This window comes from Salmo salar, chromosome ssa13, assembly GCF_905237065.1.
Source record: "Salmo salar chromosome ssa13, Ssal_v3.1, whole genome shotgun sequence".
Lineage (NCBI taxonomy): Eukaryota > Metazoa > Chordata > Actinopteri > Salmoniformes > Salmonidae > Salmo > Salmo salar.
The window spans coordinates 100,432,314-100,453,078 of record NC_059454.1 but is presented as its reverse complement, the minus strand read 5'-3'; the positions used below and the strand labels follow the sequence as shown (position 1 = coordinate 100,453,078).

At 43.0% G+C, this 20,765-nt stretch overlaps 1 pseudogene; it reads right to left on the bottom strand.

Moving 5' to 3' along the window:
- Positions 1-11: 11 nt before the first annotated feature.
- On the bottom strand, positions 12-20,763 carry LOC106568415 (probable RNA-binding protein 18; annotated as a pseudogene).
- Positions 20,764-20,765: the final 2 nt, after the last annotated feature.

Below are 20,765 nucleotides of genomic sequence, written 5' to 3'. Positions count from 1 at the left end.
TCCCATTTGTGTCATCTCCTGAAGTTACGGAAGGGTCTGCTGTAGGGCTGTAGGCATTTCTTCTCTGGGGGCTTGTTGTACATGTAGGCTGAGTGGCCCTGGTACTCCTCTCCATCTGGGTTCTCCATCATCTGAAGCTTGGCCTCAATCGCACGGATCGTCACACTCGTACTTTGTACGGGAGAGAGGGGAAGAGAGAGAGTGACTGAGAAGGAGAGAGTGACTGTGAGAAGGAGAGAGCGACTGTGAGAAGGAGAGAGCTATAGAGAGAGAGAGTTAGAGAGGGAGAGAGCTATAGAGAGAGGGAGAGAGCTATAGAGAGAGGGAGAGAGTGACTGAGAAGGAGAGAGTGACTATGAGGAGAGAGTTAGAGACAAGGAGAGAGTGACTGTGAGGAGAGAGTTAGAGAGAGGGAGAGAGTTAGAGGGAGAGAGTGACTGAAAAGGAGAGCGTTATAGAGAGAGGAGAGAGTGACTGTGAGAAGGAGAGAGTTATTTAGAGGGAGAGAGTGACTGTGAAGGAGAGCGTTATAGAGAGAGGAGATAGTGACTGTGAGGAGAGCGTTATTTAAAGAGGGAGAGAGTGACTGAGGAGAGAGTGACTATGAGGAGAGTGTTATAGAGAGAGGAGAGAGTGACTGTGAGGAGAGCGTTATTTAGAGAGGGAGAGAGTGACTGAGGAGAGAGTGACTATGAGGAGAGTGTTATAGAGAGAGGAGAGAGTGACTGTGAGAAGGAGAGCGTTACTGTGAGGAAAGAGTTACAGAGAGCGAGTAAGTGGGGAAGCAAACTAGAGAGTGTGGGGGGAGGAGGGGGAAAGGTAACCAGAGCGGAGCCCGTTTAGCTCACAGTCGCACCATGGACCAGGCAGGTAGCGTGTCACTGTTTGTGTCTGGTGCTGTTTTTGGTCAAATCCAAAGGCATTGTGGGGAAGCTGAACGGCACAGCAATAGAACTGTGTATTAATTCCTCTCAAAACCACCCCTCAACTTCACCCACATGACTGATGCAATGTGAGCCTGTGGAGAGAAGAACCACAACACACACTTCAGTACAGCACAAATGACCTATATCAGACTTAACAGGTTCAGTAATCAGTTAGGATCAAACTGTCATGATCACCATGTCCTGGTTTCAAAAAGCACAAGTTAGCTTTCTGATCCAGTATGGATGGATGGATGGATGGCTGGCTGGCTGGCTGGATGGATGGATGGATGGATGGATGGCGGATGGATGGATGGATGGCTGGATGGCTGGCTGGATGGATGGATGGATGGATGGATGGATGGATGGCTGGATGAATGGATGAATGGATGGATGGCTGGAATGGATGGCTGGATGGATGAATGAATACCTTTATTCCTCAACGTAACATAGAAATAAGTATTACATTGAAAGTAAACACACACCCATAATTGTTTCTCACGCCAGACTACCTAACACACTAGTCATAATAGACAATGGACAGACATTTATGACCATGACCCTCAAATACTCCCTTCCCTCTATTTGGCAAGGCTTTCTATTAGAATGTATCCTATATGTTCCGGATAGGCAAGGGCCACAGGTCTATTTTCTGCATGTGTGATCTGTCTCATATCTCTATCTTCAGATGATTTAGATTAGTGTCTCTTCCCTCCATTATCTGTAAGTACACAGGTTCAGAGGTCAGGCTCAGAGATGAGGCAATCAGCCTCTGAAGTGATGGAAAAATAAAATGATTCCACGGTTAAAGACAAGCTGAAGGGGATCTCCAGTACATGGCCTTGGTCAAGGTCACTTGACTTCACATGACAAAGAGAGATCATGACAATCACAAGGAACAACAATTGCATACAAATCAATAGACTATATCGTCGAATCAATAGACTATATCGTCGAATCGATAGACCATATCGTCGAATCGATAGACCATATCGTTGAATCAATATTGAATCAATAGACCATATCGTGAATCAATATTGAATCAATAGACCATATCGTTGAATCAATATTGAATCAATAGACCATATCGTCGAATCAATATTGAATCAATAGACCATATCGTCGAATCGATAGACCATATCGTCGAATCGATAGACCATATCGTCGAATCGATAGACCATATCGTCGAATCGATAGACCATATCGTCGAATCGATAGACCATATCGTTGAATCAATAGACCATATCGTTGAATCAATATTGAATCAATAGACCATATCGTTGAATCAATAGACCATATCGTCGAATCGATAGACCATATCGTCGAATCGATAGACCATATCGTTGAATCAATAGACCATATCGTTGAATCAATAGACCATATCGTTGAATCAATAGACCATATCATTGAATCAATATTGAATCAATATTGAATTAATAGACCATATCGTTGAATCAATAGACCATATCGTTGAAGAACCATTACTTGATCATCATGTTAGAAAGGTTCTACTCAGAATGGCTCACTGAGTCAGACATGATATATGGATGGCATATGGATGGTATATGGATGGTATATGATGGCATATGGATGGCATATGGATGGTATATGGATGGCATATGGATGGCATATGGATGGCATATGGATGGCATATGGATGGCATATGGATGGTATATGGATGGTATATGGATGGCATATGGATGGCATATGGATGGCATATGGATGGTATATGGATGGTATATGGATGGCATATGGATGGCATATGGATGGTATATGGATGGTATATGGATGGCATATGGATGGCATATGGATGGCATATGGATGGCATATGGATTGTATATGGATTGTATATGATGGCATATACAGTTGAAGTCAGAAGTTTACATACACCTTAGCCAAACACATTTAAACTCAGTTTTTCACAATTCCTGACATTTAATCCTAGTAAAAATTCCCTGTTAGGTCAGTTAGGATCACCACTTTATTTTAAGAATGTGAAATGTCAGAATAATAGTTGAGAGAAATATTTATTTCAGCTTTCATTTCTTTCATCACATTCCCAGTGGGTCAGAAGTTTACATACACTCAATTAGTATTTGGTACCGTTGCCTTTAAATTGTTTAACTTGGGTCAAACGGATCAGGTAGCCTTCCACAAGCTTCCCACAATAAATTGGGTGAATTTTGGCCCATTCCTCCTGACAGAGCTGGTGTAACTGAGTCAGGATTGTAGGCCTCCTTGCGCGCACACGCTTTTTCAGTTCTGCCCACAAATGTTCTATAGGATTGAGGTCAGGGCTTTGTGATGGCCACTCCAATACCTTCACTTTGTTGTCCTTAAGCCATTTTGCCACAACTTTGGAAATATGCTTGGGGTCATTGTCCATTTGGAAGACCCATTTGTGACCAAGCTTTAATATCCTGACTGATGTCTTGAGATGTTGCTTCAATATATCCACATCATTTTCTATCCTCATGATGCCATCTATTTTGTAAAGTGCACCAGTCCCTCCTGCAGCAAAGCACCCCCACAACATGATGCTGCCACCCTCGTGCTTCACGGTTGGGATGGTGTTCTTCGGCTTGCAAGCCTCCCCCTTTTTCCTCCAAACATAACGATGGTCATTTGGCCAAACAGTTCTATTTTTGTTTCATCAGACCAGAGGACATTTCTCCAAAAAAGTGCGATCTTTGTCCCCATGTGCAGTTGAAAACTGTAGTCTGGCTTTTTTAATGGCGGTTTTTGGAGCAGTGGCTTCTTCCTTAATGAGCGGCCTTTCAGGTTATGTCGATATAGGACTCATTTTACTGTGGATATAGATACTTTTGTACCCGTTTCCTCCAGCATCTTCACAAGGTCCTTTGCTGTTGTTCTAGGATTGATTTGCACTTTTCACACCAAAGTACGTTCATCTCTAGCAGACAGAACGCGTCTCCTTCCTGAGCGGTATGACGGCTGCGTGGTGCCATGGTGTTTATACTTGTGTACTATTGTTTGTACAGATGAACGTGGTACCTTCAGGCGTTTGGAAATTGCTCCCCAGGATGAACCAGACTTGTGGAGGTTTTCTTTCGATTTTTCACATGATGTCAAGCAAAGAGGCACTGAGTTTGAAGGTCGGCCTTGAAATACGTCCACAGGTACACCTCCAATTGACTCAAATTATGTCAATTAGCCTATCAGAAGCTTCTAAAGCCTTGACATCATTTTCTGGAATTTTCCATGCTGTTTAAAGGCATAGTCAACTTAGTGTATGTAAACTTCTGACCCACTGGAATTGTGATACAGTGAATTATAAGTGAAATAATCTGTCTGTAAACAATTGTTGGAAAAATGACTTGTGTTACGCACAAAGTAGATGTCCTAATCGACTTGCCAAAACTATAGTTTGTTAACAAGAAATTTATGGAGTGGTTGAAAAACACGTTTTAATGACTCAAACCTAAGTGTATGTAAACTTCCGACTTCAACTGTAGATGGTATATGGATGGCATGTGGATGGCATGTGGATGGCATGTTGGCAGGTAGCCTAGTGGTTAGAGCGTTGGACTCGTAACCGAAAGCTTGCTAGATCGAATCTCCGAGCTGACAAGGTAAAAATCTGTCGTTCTGCCCCTGAACAAGGCAGTTAACCCACTGTTCCTAGGCCGTCATTGAAAATAAGAATTTGTTCTTAACTGACTTGCCTAGTTAAATAAAAGTTAAATTAGATAAAAAATAAATAAATATGGCAACATACTAGTTACTTTCCTATTTTTGATCAATGTTATGTGTGTGTGTGTGTGTGTCTGGACACAGACTTGTTGTTGTCCAAGGAGTGGGAGACGGGAGACAGGGTGTGCACAGAAGGGGTGTGATTTGGGACTATACAGGATTTCCTTAGTCCACACGGCAGCTGTCTATTGTTAGTGAAATACCAGGGTTGCTGGAGTCCAAGAGATCTCCCCTGGCCCGGCCTAGAGGTACTGACAGACCGGCTGGCTACACTACTGCCTTTCAGCTAACGTCCTACACTACTGCCTTTCAGCTAACGTCCTACACTACTGCCTTTCAGCTAACGTCCTACACTACTGCCTTTCAGCTAACGTCCTACACTACTGCCTTTCAGCTAACGTCCTACACTACTGCCTTTCAGCTAACGTCCTACACTACTGCCTTTCAGCTAACGTCCTACACTACTGCCTTTCAGCTAACGTCCTACACGACTGCCTTTCAGCTAACGTCCTACACGTCTGCCTTTCAGCTAACGTCCTACACTACTGCCTTTCAGCTAACGTCCTACACGTCTGCCTTTCAGCTAACGTCCTACACGTCTGCCTTTCAGCTAACGTCCTACACGTCTGCCTTTCAGCTAACGTCCTACACTACTGCCTTTCAGCTAACGTCCTACACTACTGCCTTTCAGCTAACGTCCTACACTACTGCCTTTCAGCTAACGTCCTACACTACTGCCTTTCAGCTAACGTCCTACACTACTGCCTTTCAGCTAACGTCCTACACTACTGCCTTTCAGTTAACGTCCTACACTACTGCCTTTCAGCTAACGTCCTACACTACTGCCTTTCAGCTAACGTCGTACACTACTGCCTTTCAGCTAACGTCCTACACTACTGCCTTTCAGCTAACGTCCTACATGCTGCTACCGTGCAGTACCCAACAACAGTCACACCACTGACCAGAACACAGGAAAACACAGTTGCATGCAGGACGCTAACATTCAGGCTAACTCTGTACAACTTAATGACCTGTATTGGGCTAGCCTTGCACCCTAACAGAGGAAGCCATAATGAATCACTGGCCATGCGTGTGTGTGTGTGTGTGTGTGTGTGTGTGTGTGTGTGTGTGTGTGTGTAAAGGCGAGAAGTTTCAGAGAGGGACCCTTACCTTTACCTGTGCGTGTGCCCAGCGCACCACCAGCTTCTTGGAGGGCCAGCTTCCCATTCAGACAATGGATCGCCCGCTCTGCTTCCTGGAGATTGGAAAAAGAGTACGTGTTTGATCCTCATGAAAATCATAATTTCCCCCATCAGAAACTAGGTCAGTATCATTACATTGTAGTCACTTAGCAGACACTCTTATCCAAGACCTCTTACACAAATCATTATACCATCATTCCTTTTCATAGAGTGATGACAACAGAGACATTAATGGCTGATGATGTGTGTCTGTGTGTATGAGGCTAATACACATAGAGCTCCTCTGAATAACACCCAGGGGACTTGCCTCCCATCACACTTCAGACTAGAGGTAGACCGATTTATCGGAATGGCCGATTAATTAGGGCCGATATGAAGTTTTCATAACAATCGGTAATCGCCATTTTTGGACACCGATCATGGCCGATTACATTGCACTCCATGAGGAGACTGCGTGGCAGGCTGACTACCTGTTATGCGAGTGCAGCAAGGAGCCAAGGTAAGGTGCTAGCTAGCATTAAACGTATCTTATAAAAAAACAATCAATCTTAACATAATCACTAGTTAACTACACATGGTTGATGATATTACTAGTTTATCTAGCTTGTCCTGCGTTGCATATAATCGATGCGGTGCCTGTTAATTTCTCATCGAATCACAGCCTACTTCGACAAACAGGTGATGATTTAACAAGCGCATTCGCGAAAAAAAGCACTGTCGTTGCACCAATGTGTACCTAACCATAAACATCAACGCCTTTCTTAAAATCAATACACAAGTATATATTTTTAAACCCGCATATTTAGTTAATATTGCCTGCTAACATGAATTTCTTTTAACTAGGGAAATTGTGTCACTTCTCTTGCGTTCTGTGCAACAGAGTCAGGGTATATGCAGCAGTTTGGGCCGCCTGGCTCGTTGCGAACTGTGTGAAGACCATTTCTTCCTAACAAAGATAGACAACTTCGCCAAACGGGGGATGATTTAACAAAAGCGCATTTGTGAAAAAAGCACCATCGTTGCACGAATGTACCTGACCATAAACATCAATGCCTTTCATAAAATCAATACACAGAAGTATATCTTTTTAAACCTGCATATTTAGCTAAAAGAAATCCAGGTTAGCAGGCAATATTAAACTAGGGAAATTGTGTCACTTCTCTTACGTTCATTGAACGCAGAGTCAGGGTATATGCAACAGTTTGGGCCGCCTGGCTCGTTGCGAACTAATTTGCCTGAATTTTACGCAATTATGACATAACATTGAAGGTTGTGCAATGTAACAGGAATATTTAGACTTAGGGATGCCACCCGTTGGATAAAATACGGAACGGCTCCGTATTTCACTGAAAGAATAAACGTTTTGTTTTCGAAATGATAGTTTCCGGATTCGACCATATTAATGTCCTAAGGCTCGTATTTCTGTGTGTTATTATGTTATAATTAAGTCTATGATTTGATAGAGCAGTCTGACTGAGCGGTGGTAGGCAGCAGCAGGCTTGTAAGCATTCATTCAAACAGCACTTTCCTGCGTTTGCCAGCAGCTCTTCGCAATGCTTCAAGCATTGTGCTGTTTATGACTTCAAGCCTATCAACTCCCGAGATTAGGCTTGCAATACTAAAGTGCCTATTAGAACATCCAATAGTCAAAGGTGTATGAAATACAAATGGTATAGAGAGAAATAGTGCTATAATTCCTATAATAACTACAACCTAAAACTTCTTACCTGGGAATATTGAAGACTCATGTTAAAAGGAACCACCAGCTTTCATATGTTCTCATGTTCTGAGCAAGGAACTTAAACGTTAGCTTTTTTACATGGCGCATATTGCACTTTTACTTTCTTCTCCAACACTGTGTTTTTGCATTATTTAAACCAAATTGAACATGTTTCATTATTTATTTGAGACTAAATTGATTTTATTGATGTATTATATTAAGTTAAAATAAAAGTGTTCATTGTTCATTCAGTATTGTTGTAATTGTCATTATTACAAATATATATATATATACACAAATACGGCGATTAATCAGTATCGGCTTTTTTCGGTCCTCCAATAAATCGGCTTCGGCGTTGAAAAATCATCATCGGTCGACCTCTACTTCAGACAGAAATAGAGAACAAGAGATCTCCATGTTACCGTTGGTGGAGCCCTATTAAGTTTGAAACAATATTTTCACGGGAGAGATGGGAAATTATTGGTTTGGTGTTGTACCTCTTTGGTGTGGAAGTTAACGAAGCAGTATCCTCGGGGCTGGCCCTCCATTGGTCCAGACTTGTGGAACAGGAAGTCAAACTGTTTCACCTTCCCAACCTCTCTCCACCTCTACCTGTAGTGGGAGGGAGGGAGGGAGGGAGGGAGGGAGGGAGGGAGGGAGGGAGGGAGGGAGGGAGGGAGGGAGAAAAACACAAACAATACTGAGGTTAGAGCATTGTGCCAGTAACCGAACGGTTGCTGGTTCGAATCCCCGAGGTGAATTGGTGAAAAATCTGTCGATGGGCCCTTGAGCAAGGAACTTAACCCTAATTGCTCCTGTAAGTCACTCTGGATAAGTGCATCTGCTAAATTACTAAAATTTCCCCCAAAAAATCATGTCTCTTGGTTTTGATTTGCTGTTTCAAAGTACTTAGATAAAGTAAGTCACTTTAAAGTAACATTTTGTAATCTCCAAACACATTAATGAATGTCATTCTCAATACAGGCAGAAGGCCTATATGCCTTTATGAATGTCTACTATCAACTAAGAACATGACAACATAATTGGTTAACGTTCCTTTGTCACAGACAGTGCATCCTATTCTTAACATATACATCATTCATCCATGTAACATAACTACAGTATATTAGGCATCCCGGTCAGCTGAGCCTGATTAGAATGACAGGTCTCTTAACACCTTTTTAGGCACAGTAAATCTTATATCCACACAATGCAGAGGATACGGCAGCAGGACAATGAAAAACTAAAACAAAGGAAGCCTGAATTCCCAACAGACTCTAATTCAAGAAAAACATCCACTTCTGCGTGCAGCAGGCTAGCTGCCGTGCTGCTGTAACCTATAGAATTCGTGGGAAATGTAACATGTCCACCTTCCATTCAGAAGGTTATTAGCAGTGGGATTCATTCTCACTAACATCCAGGAACCATTAATAATATGAATGGTTAGTGCTATCCGGGATCCTTCGGACATCCCTAACCTTAACCCCTACCCTTACCATAACACTTACACTTACCCTAACCCCTACCCTTACTATAACCCTAACCTTAACCCTAACCTTAACCCCTACCCTTACCCTAACCCTTACCATAACCCCTACCATAACACTTACCAAAACCCCGACACTTACCATAACCCTAACCTTAACCCTAACCCCTACCCTTATAACCCTAACCCTAACCCCTACCCTTACCATAACACTTACCCTAACCCCTACCCTTACTATAACCCTAACCTTAACCCCTACCCTTACCATAACCCTAACCCCTACCCTAACCCCTACCCTTACCATAACCCTAACCCCTACCCTTACCATAACCCTAACCCCTACCCTTACCATAACCCTAACCCCTACCCTTACCTTAACCCCTACCATAACCCTAACCTTAACCCCTACCCTTACCATAACACTTACCCTAACCCCTACCATAACACTTACCCTAACCCCTACCCTTACCATAACCCTAACCCTGACCCTTACCATAACCCAAACCATAACCCCGACCCTTACCATAACCCTCAGCAAAACCCCTACCCTTACCATAACCTTAACCCTAACCCTTACCATAACCCTCAGCAAAACCCCTACCCTTACCATAACCTTAACCCTAACCCTTACCATAACCCTCAGCAAAACCCCTACCATAAACCTTATCTTAAACATTTAACATTTCAACTTCAATGTGGTAACGTCAGAGTTGGTACATCCCAAGGATCCCAGATAGCAAGTATAATATGAATTGTTTGACCATCTGACTGTGAGAAGGTCTAGACTATAGCCTCATTGTAAACACGTTAGGCTAGGAGGAGTCCTCTACAGTGGTACATGCTGTACTAGACCAGCCCAGCCTTGTACGACACAATAGACTCAATTGGATTCATTAGTCATTAACATGGCTAACAGTTGTGCCAGTGATACAGAGGGCCTCCAGACACAAGAGTCTCAACACTGTAAGAAGATTACGGCCTACATACATTCTACACAGCCTACACACTGTGACGTTTAAAGGGATAATCCATACCCCAGAAATAAAATCATGAAACTGTCAATTTGGTGAAAGCCTATGTTGTATCAGTGGATGAAATAAAACATAGTGCTGCACTTGCTCTGGGCAAGAGACCAACTGCAAGTTGAACTGGCTCTGGGCAAGAGACCAACTGCAAGTTGAACTGGCTCTGGGCAAGAGACCAACTGCAAGTTGAACTGGGTGGGATAGACTACTAAATTGATAGTAAAGTTTGTTTATGGCAATTTTACCGCTAGCTAGCAACTTCACATGCTGACATTGGTATTATTGTATGTAGCTACGTTTGCTAGCTAGCGAGCTAGCGAGCCCAGAGAGAGAGCATTGCATTGTGGGTTTTGTCAACTTGAGCCCCAACAGATTTCCATAACGATTTTTTCTACCAACCTTGATATAACAAAATGTAATATTTGTAAAAAAATATTTTCACATATTAGTGTTATTTTACATTGTTTAACATTGTTAATCATAGGAAGTAGTGGTTTACGGGGTGGATTATCCCTTTAAGTAGAAGTGATTATGAGAGTTCTCTCAAACATCCCTACAGTAGCCTAGAACAGAGAGAGAAGTTAAGAAAACAGTAAAGGATATACTGTATGTGTTGTCCGAGCTGTAATGTAGATGGGGGAGGAGCAGTCTGAACAAGACGCAGCCAATTTCATATGTCCATGTCGACTGTCTGTATTAGTGGGCAGCCAAGCATGCAGTGTGTGCATAGGAGAGTGTATTCTCTCTGTTGTCCAAGCCAAATATCACTGTCCATGCACGTCATGAGTCTATGCTGCACGCTACTCATTCACGGGGGTCATTATAAGAACATCTCCAGCGTAGACTGGGCATGACCAGATCAGGAATAGAAAGGTTACCTTGTCATACAGTCATAATATAACCTTTATATTCATTATCTCTTATGGAATCCTCATTCTAAAACGGGTAGTCGTTGTGTCATAGTCGTTTGTGATGCACGGGTTGACTCACAACCAGCACTCGAGGTTATATCAGCTGGGCGGGCGGGTTTAAGGTCAGGAAATATTGTGTGGATTGAATAAAAACAACAATGCCTTAAAAAAATCCATTAATCTATGATTAATCTATCATTCATCTATCATTCATCTACCATTCATCTACCATTCATCTATCATTCATCTATCATCCATCTATCATTCATCTATCATTCATCTATCATTCATCTATGATTAATCCACCATTAATCTATGATTAATCCACCATTAATCTATGATTAATCTATGATTAATCCACCATTAATCTATGATTAATCCACCATTAATCTATGATTAATCTATGATTAATCCACCATTCATCTATCATTCTTGTGAATGCTATGCTACAAGACTGTTTTGCTAGACCAACTGGCAAGTGGTGTTTTCAGTGTCATTTTCAACCTCTCCCTGACCGAGTCTATAATACCTACATGTTTCAAGCAGACCACCATAGTCCCTGTGCCGAAGAAAGAGAAGGTAACCTGCCAAAATAACTACCGCTCCGGACCACTCACGTCGGTAGCCATGAAGAGCTTTGAAAGGCTGGTCATGGCTCACATCAACACCATCATCCCGGAAACCCTAGACCCACTCCAATTTACATACCGCCCTAACAGATCCACAGATTATGCAACCTCTATTGCACTCCACACTGCCCTTTCCCACCTGGACAAAAGGAACACCTATGTGAGAATGCTGTTCACTGACTACAGCTCAGTGTTCAACACCATGGTGTCCTCAAAGCTCATCACTAAGCTAAGGATCCTGGGACTAAACACCTCCCTCTGCAACTGGATCTTGGACTTCCTGACGGGCCGTCCCCAGGTGGTAAGGGTAGGTAACAACACATCTGCCACACTGATCCTCAACACGGGGGCCCCTCAGGGGTGAGTGCTCAGTCCCCTCCTATACTCTCTGTTGACACACGACTGCGTGGCCAAGCATGACTCCAACATCATCATAAAGTTTGCTGACAACACAACAGTGGTATGCCTGATCACCGACAACGATGAGACAGCCTATAGGGAGGACAGAAACCTGCCAGTGTGGTGCCAGGACAACAACCTCTCCCTCAACGTGAGCAAGACAAAGGAGCTGATCGTTGACTACAGGAAAAGGAGGGCCGAACACATCTCCATTCACATCAGCGGGGCTGTAGTGGAGCGGCTTGAGATTTTCAAGTTCCTTGTTGTCCAAATCGCCAACAAACTATCATGGTCCAAACTCACCAAGACAGTCATTAAGAGGACACGACAACACCACACCCTTTCCCCCTCAGGAGACTTAAAATATTTGGCATTTTTATTTATTTCACCTTTATTTAACCAGGTAGGAAAGTTGAGAACAAGTTCTCATTTACAATTGCGACCTGGCCAAGATAAAGCAAAGCAGTTCGACAACATACAAAAACACAGAGTTACACATGGAGTAAAACAACATACAATCAATGATACAGTAGAAAAAAATAAGACTATATACAATGTGAGCAAATGATGTGGGTCCCCAGGCATGGGTCACCAGATACTCAAAAAGTTCTACAGCTGCACCATCGAGAGCATCCTGACTGGTTGCATCACCGCCTGGTATGGCGGCATCCGACCATAGGGCGCTACAGAGGGTAGTGCGTACAGCCCAGTACATCACTGGGGCCAAGCTTCATGCCATCCAGGACCTATATACAAGGCGGTGTCAGAGGAAGGCCCAAACAATTGTCAATGACTCCAGTCACCCTAGTCATAGACTGTTCTCTCTGCTACCGCACGGCAAGTGGTACCAGAATGCCAAGTCTAGGTCCAAAAGGCTCCATATCAGCTTCTACCACCAAGCCATAAGACTGCTGAACAATTAATCAAATGGCCACCAGACTATTACATTGACCCCCCTTGTTTTAGACTGCTGCTACTTGCTGTTTATTATCTATGCATAGTCACTTTACCCCTACCTACACGTACAAACTACCTCGACTAACCTGTACCCAGCACATTGACTCGGTACCGGTACCACTATATATAGCCTTGATATTTTGTGCTACTTTTTACTTTATTTAGTAAATATTTTCTTAACTCTATTTCTTGGACTGCATTGTTGGTTAAGGGTTTGTAAGTAAAGAGAAGGGAGGGCCAGAAAATACATTTGGGAAAGAGTTGGTGAAGCGGTAAAAGAGGATGATAACAGTTTTATGGATTGTGAGGCGCTATACAAATTCAACAGTCACAAGATCGCACTTCAAATAGGCCAATGGCACGTCAAGGGAACTGTAGCCTACTGTTCAGATGAGTAAAATGGAAACTGAAATCTGGACACTGACTGTAGGTCTATAACCTCTCACATAGCCTTAATGTTAACTCCTGCAGAACTAAACATTTATTGCAGTAAGATTATACACCAAATGTAGGTTAAATTATTACTGGGGAACAGGAGTGGAGAAATATGATTTATTTCAGTATCTTGAGAGAACGTGAATGGTCAGTTAGATACCGTCTGTAGAGGTGCTATATTTATCAGCATCATAAAAGCTGATAGTATTTCAACCACATTAAATATGCATCCAATCAGAACTGAAATCTTATCAGAAACATGTTGGGTCGTTTACACAGCTTTCTATTTCCGTACAACCGGTCAAACTGATGTCATTTTCATGTTTTGCACTGAATATTTTTGTACTTTTTTATTTTAAGTCTTTGCTCCGAGAAAGAAGCAGAGACGACAGGGAAAACTTTACCAATGTCAACTAGATTGAAACATTCATTCTATCATTTATGACATTATTCTGGTGAGAAAAGGTTTATTTAGTCTTCTAGGTCAACATATAATGACAGAAGAGACGCTGCATCTACAGTATCTAATTATACATAAGTTTACTAACAAATAGTCTACCAAAATGTCGGAAATTATAAGCAGAAACATATTTAAAACCAGGCAAAAAGAATCCTGCGCCCCCCCTCAAATCGTCCTGCCTTCTCTTAACTAACCTATGTTCTATATTAGTAGGTTATATCACATATATACGTCCTGCCTTCTCTTAACTAACCTATGTTCTATATTAGTAGGTTATATCACATATATACGTCCTGCCTTCTCTTAACTAACCTATGTTCTATATTAGTAGGTTATATCACATATATACGTCCTGCCTTCTCTTAACTAACCTATGTTCTATATTAGTAGGTTATATCACATATATACGTCCTGCCTTCTCTTAACTAACCTATGTTCTATATTAGTAGGTTATATCACATATATACGTCCTGCCTTCTCTTAACTAACCTATGTTCTATATTAGTAGGTTATATCACATATATACGTCCTGCCTTCTCTTAACTAACCTATGTTCTATATTAGTAGGTTATATCACATATATACGTCCTGCCTTCTCTTAACTAACCTATGTTCTATATTAGTAGGTTATATCACATATATACGTCCTGCCTTCTCTTAACTAACCTATGTTCTATATTAGTAGGTTATATCACATATATACGTCCTGCCTTCTCTTAACTAACCTAAGTTCTATATTAGTAGGTTATATCACATATATACGGGCGAGGGCAGATGGGTGTGGTTGTACAAACAGCACCACTAATAGTCATCACAGGTATGTTGGAAGCAAGACATAAAGCCACAAGTAGCCTAACTGCCAAAATAAAGGAAACACTAACAAGTGTCTTAATAGTGTGTTGGGACACAATGAGCCATTGGCATAGATTCTACAGGTTTGATGAGCAGAAAAACTATGAAAACCAGAAGCCATGGCCGTCACAGTCACCACATCTCACACCAACTGAACTCTTATGGGAGATTCTGGAGCAGCACCTGAGACAGAGTTTTCCACCACCATCAACAAAACACCAAATGATGGAATTTATTTTGGAAGAATGGTGTCGCATCCCTACAATAGAGTTCCAGACACCATTCAGTTACCACTTGTGCCCTGTGGATGGGGCATTGTCATCCTATGTGGGCATAGCCATGGTAGCCAAAACAATGGCCTGCCCAGCATTTTAATACACGGCCCTAATGATTTGTTAATTGACTCCACACCTGTGTGGAAGCACCTGCTTTCAATATACTTTGTATCCCTCATTTACTCAAGTGTTTCCATTATTTTGGAAGTTCCCTGTACATTGGCAGAAGTTGAATTCCGCACAGTGCAATAGAGCCTCAGGTCAGGCATTAGCCTAGGTCAAACCTTAGCCTAGGTCTAACATTAGCCTAGGTCTAACATTAGCCTAGGTCTAACATTAGCCTAGGTCTAACATTAGGTATTTATTGATCTCAAGCTTAGACCCAAAGTCTGATATGTCACAACATGTTCCCTTTTGAAGACTAATCACTTAGTTTCTTTGATAGCCACAGATACAGATATATATATATATATATATATATATATATAAAAAAGCCTTAATCCCCCCGGAGAGACAGCCTGGGAATTGTGTTGTGTACAACAGAGAAGCTTGGGCCAAAGTTACTTTTATAGTTTTGTCCAGCACTGTTATATTTAATTCTAGAAAGGTATGTAGCCTAGGAGGGGGAGTACAGGGGGTCCTGGGTTGCATCCCAAATGGTTCCCTATATAGTGCACTACCTTTGTCCAGGGACCACTCTGGTCAAAAGTAGTGCACTATATAAGGTATAGGATGCCATTTGGGCCACAGCCCTGGATGTATTAATGTCTTCCCTTAGCCTCCCTGGAGATTTCTCTCCAAGGAGAATTTCTCACTTTCCCAGACTCCACCCTCTGCAGGCTGGAATGGTGGGTCTTCCTGCGACCTGCTGCTGGCACAGATTGAGGAATTGATAGTGGACTGATACACCGGGAAGGACCACGGGAGGGGACGGACCACTTCTGGCCTTTAACAAGACCACAATGCACTTCTCCTGGGGGCTATAAAGCGTGCCGGCCGGCGGGAGGAGGTGGTGGTAGGGGGAGGTGGAGGGGAGTATAGGTCCGCTGAGGGGAAGAGTGATTTCCTTGCTTGAGGGTGCTCTTCTGTGAAAGCATGAAGCTGAGCCAAGCAAGACATCTGTTAAATGTCTAAAGAACAACAAAGGGCCCAGCACTTGCAGATCCTCCACTCTAAGGCCATCTATTTGAGGACTGAGGAGTGAGTCATTAAGGCAGGATCTGAATACTCACTCTCAAACTGGGCACCAGAAAGAAACAGGGGGAAAAGCAAGACAAGGATAGGACGAAACATCCGTTACACTGGTCCAATGTCTGACATGACCCAGAGGCCATGCTTCATGGTTATCTCATGTGGACATGAGGTAAAAGAGGCAGTCTTTCCAAGCACGTCTTTCCTGGTAAAGGGTAAGTTAAAGAGGGCAGTGATGTCTCACTGCCAGGTCCTTCCTTCTTTTCCACTTCCACCTCCACCGTGTGGGCATGGCCCTGTGTCCGGTCTGTAGCCCCCCCCAGTCTAGTACCACAAACAACCTGCAGCTCAGACAGCACATGCTGAATCCATCACTGGCCGTGAATGGGCCCCAATAGAGCATGGACTGACAGGTCAACATGTCAGCGCATAATCAAGACTGCAGCAGCAGCCACTCTCATTGTGTGAATGGAGTGGGTGGAGCCGTGTGTGTGTCTGAGGGAAACCTGCCTGGGCATGTGGCTCGAGCAGGCGGCTCGGGGTGTTGATGTTGTTGAATGGTCTCTTCATTGTTTCTGTCACCTGTTGACTGACACCATCTGTAAAGACACACTGCTGAAGCTAAGGCAGCTGGTGGCTGGAGACCAGTGCACAACATGTTTCATATGCTATCAGATCTGCTGCTCAACAGCTCAGCTTCCTCTCCAAAAACAAATGACCTTTTTCACAACCCAAAACTATCTTTTGGTATTTGTTTCATTAGTCCATTGTTGACATAGTCCCAAAATGTTTTGCTTGTCAGCAATCAAGTTTTCAACATATGTAACTTTCAAAATAGAGAAATCATCCCTGTATGATGTATTTTGCCTCATATGATGTATTTTGCATCATACAGGGATGATTTTGGAAGGTTACATATTTTGAAAACGTGATTGTTGACAAGCAAAACATTTTGGGACTATGTCAACAATGGACTAATGAAAAAAATAACAAAATATAGTTTTGGGTGTAATTGTCCTTTAAGTTGATAAATGTAGAAGCACAAAGAGATTTAGGAGCAGGTAACAAGCCGTTTTCTTTATAGTAATGGTGAAACATGACGGTCATGAATCTGCACTCAGTGTATTCTCCATGGCACTCAGTGTATTCTCCATGGCACTCAGTGTATTCTCCATGGCACTCAGTGTATTCTCCATGGCACTCAGTGTATTCTCCATGGCACTCAGTGTATTCTCCATGGCACTCAGTGTATTCTCCATGGCACTCAGTGTATTCTCCATGGCACTCAGTGTATTCTCCATGGCACTCAGTGTATTCTCCATGGCACTCAGTGTATTCTCCATGGCACTCAGTGTATTCTCCATGGCACTCAGTGTATTCTCCATGGCACTCAGTGTATTCTCCATGGCACTCAGTGTATTCTCCATGGCACTCAGGGGCTGCAGTACAGTGAAGTAATCATTGCAACCATTATCATCTGGGTGATGTTTTTCTAGCCGCACTGGTGCTCCTAAATTATAATTCTAGGTCGCAGAGCAAAATATTTAGACGCATATGCGAGTAAAATGGTCACACTGTAGTGCCCTGTACGCTATTGTGATGCACCTCCCTGAGATAGCGGGAGGTAGCACACGCGGATGAAATGCAGCCCATGTCATTCAAAGGTGTGGACAGAACGCAGACTGCGACCTGGGAATGATACTAGTAAAACTGAGATGATCTCCCAACTTCAGCTGAGCTTTTCCACCACTCTTAGTTTCTCCAAAAAGAATGAGAAAAGGAGAAAATGAGCAATCTCTCAGCGTTGTGTCCCGAGACTCGATCATTTCAGAGATCTGGAGGGCTTGGGAACATGACTGGTGATGGTGCTGAGGGTCTGACATCATTAAGACCTGGATTCATTCAGATGGAAAATAACAAGAGAAAATAAAAAATTGCATAGAGAAACAGAGAGAGAAACAGAGAGGTAGAGAGAGAAACAGAGAGGTAGAGAGAGAAACAGAGAAAGAGAGAGGTAGAGAGAAACAGAGAGGTAGAGAGAGAAACAGAGAGGTAGAGAGAGAAACAGAGAGGTAGAGAGAGAAACAGAGAGAAACAGAGAGGTAGAGAGAGAAACAGAGAGGTAGAGAGAGAAACAGAGAGGTAGAGAGAGAAACAGAGAGGTAGAGAGAGAAACAGAGAAAGAGAGAGGTAGAGAGAAACAGAAAGAAAGAGAGAGGTAGAGAGAGAAACAGAGAGAAAGAGAGAGGTAGGGAGATAGAGAGAGGTAGAGAGAAAGAGAGAGGTAGAGAGAGAAACAGAGAGAAAGAGAGAGGTAGGGAGATAGAGAGAGGTAGAGAGAAAGAGAGAGGTAGAGAGAGAAACAGAGAGAGAAACAGAGAGAGAAACAGAAGAGAACATAGCTTAGCAGCAGTTGTAGGAACCATGTGGTGGTTTTAAAAGAGTTAACATTTCCTGCCAGGTTTCTGAGTGCTACTGTAGCTCCAGAAGCCCTGGGGGAATCTTCCAGTTTGGACTTTCCTTAGAGAAATGAGTGATCAATGGCTCTGAGTCTTTGTCCCAAATGGCACCCTATATTTAACCTGGGCCCACCACAGATCTGGGAGGCAGACTAAGCCCCTACCCATCTCCTTATCACCACCACAATCAATCTCTGACAGAGAATATACAGAAAAATAAGAAATTACAGCACAGCTTTTTACCTCACATCTCAATTACCCACTTATTTGGGCTCCCGGCTCGAGATTAACACACACACACACACACACACACACACACACACACACACACACACACACACACACACACACACACACACACACACACACACACACACACGCTAATTTTCTGAGGGAGAGCCCTGAAGTGGGTCTTGCTACAACAAACACTGGGAGCATGTGAGCTAATGAATCTTACCAATCACCAGCCTGTGGGAATATTCTGTTGTTTTTCTTCTACCAGGCAGCGTGCATCCCAAATGGTACCCTATTCCCAATCCAGTGCACTACTTTTGTCTAGCGCCCTATGGGAATAGGTAGCCATTGGGGAGGTACAACAGGTTATTTAAAGAAAAACAGAAGGTAGTTTGGAAGGAAACGCCTGTCTAGACACCAGCCCAAGCAAGCTGTACATTTTCCAGGAGCCCACCAGCCAATCCCACCTTGTGCTGCCCCTCCACACACCTCCTCTACCCTGCGCCTGAACAAAAGAGAGCAGCCAGCGAGCTACAGGTTGACAGAGTAAACAGGCCAGATGAGTGAGAAATGATGGCAGCCCCTCAGCAGAACAGGTCGCCATGCCCGAGTGCCTCTCTTTCACACGCCCAACGTCATCTGCTCATTCTCCAGCCCTCACAGACACATAGCTAATCAATCATACAGGCTAGTCACAGCGGCCACTCCGCTGGGCTGGGAAGAGTAAGAAGCAAGACGTGCTCCGTCTCAATCAATCTTTTCTTGATTCTTCGCATCCTCTCTCCTCACCTTTTCAAAAACGCATTGTAGAAGGATGTGAGGAGATAGAATGCAAGGACAATGATGTAAATGACAATTAGAAAGACTAATTGAGAGTGAGCCCAGGATTCATGGGCCACAGGGATTCACTCACTCTGTGATTTTGGGATCGATGTTACCGATCCACAGGCGATGGCCCTCGTGTGACGAACTTTCTGAAATGAGAGGCATTTTCCACTGCTGACGGTGCTTTCGTGGGTTTCTTGCGTTCTGAAATAATGGTGACATCCTCATTGTCTTTAGTCTCCACTGCACAAGGGGTAGTTTTCTTGCATTCTGAAACTATGGAGACATCCTTGTCCTTCACTGCTGATGGTGTGAATTCCTTGCATTCTGAAATGGTTGAGGGACTCTCCACGGTCTCTACTGCAGAGAGAACAGGTTTCTCGCTTTCTGAAACAATGGACGCACTCTCCACTTCAGGCAGTGTGATGTCTTTGTTTTCTGTACCAATGCGGGAACTCTCCACTGCAGACTCCATGGGTCTCCTAAGAGATGGAGCACACATTTTAGTAATACTCACAAAGCCGTTGGCAAAATAATGTGACCCAAAACAAGAATAAATACTGATAAATCCCTATGAAAATAAAAACAGCTATCAAGTAGCCTAACCACAAGTTATCAATTTTTGCAATCATAACCTACTTGTCACTGCATTGTTTGGCCAGAAACATTCGCTAGCTAGCTAGTTGACGTTAGCAATTCAGCTAACTATTATTAGCAAGGGATCGAACTAGATGACTAACGATAAACTATAAAAAACAGTTGTTAGTATGATGTTTATGCTCGCTTTACAATATGGATTTGCCATGAGCCTTTGCCATAGAGCTAAAGTGTTTGTATCAAACGTTTAACTTACCCTGTTCGGTAGAAACTTTCGCCTGACAGCGAACAGTTCAACTACTCCACGTCTGGTGATTACTGTACATATAGTACGCCAATAGACATCTATCATTTCGTTAAAATACTTTGGTACACAGTACACCGGGAAGCTAGCTGCTAGCTGCTAGCCGCGAGATTGCAAAACAAAGGCGCTATTCAATGACGTTATGCACAACCTCACCCCATTGAGAG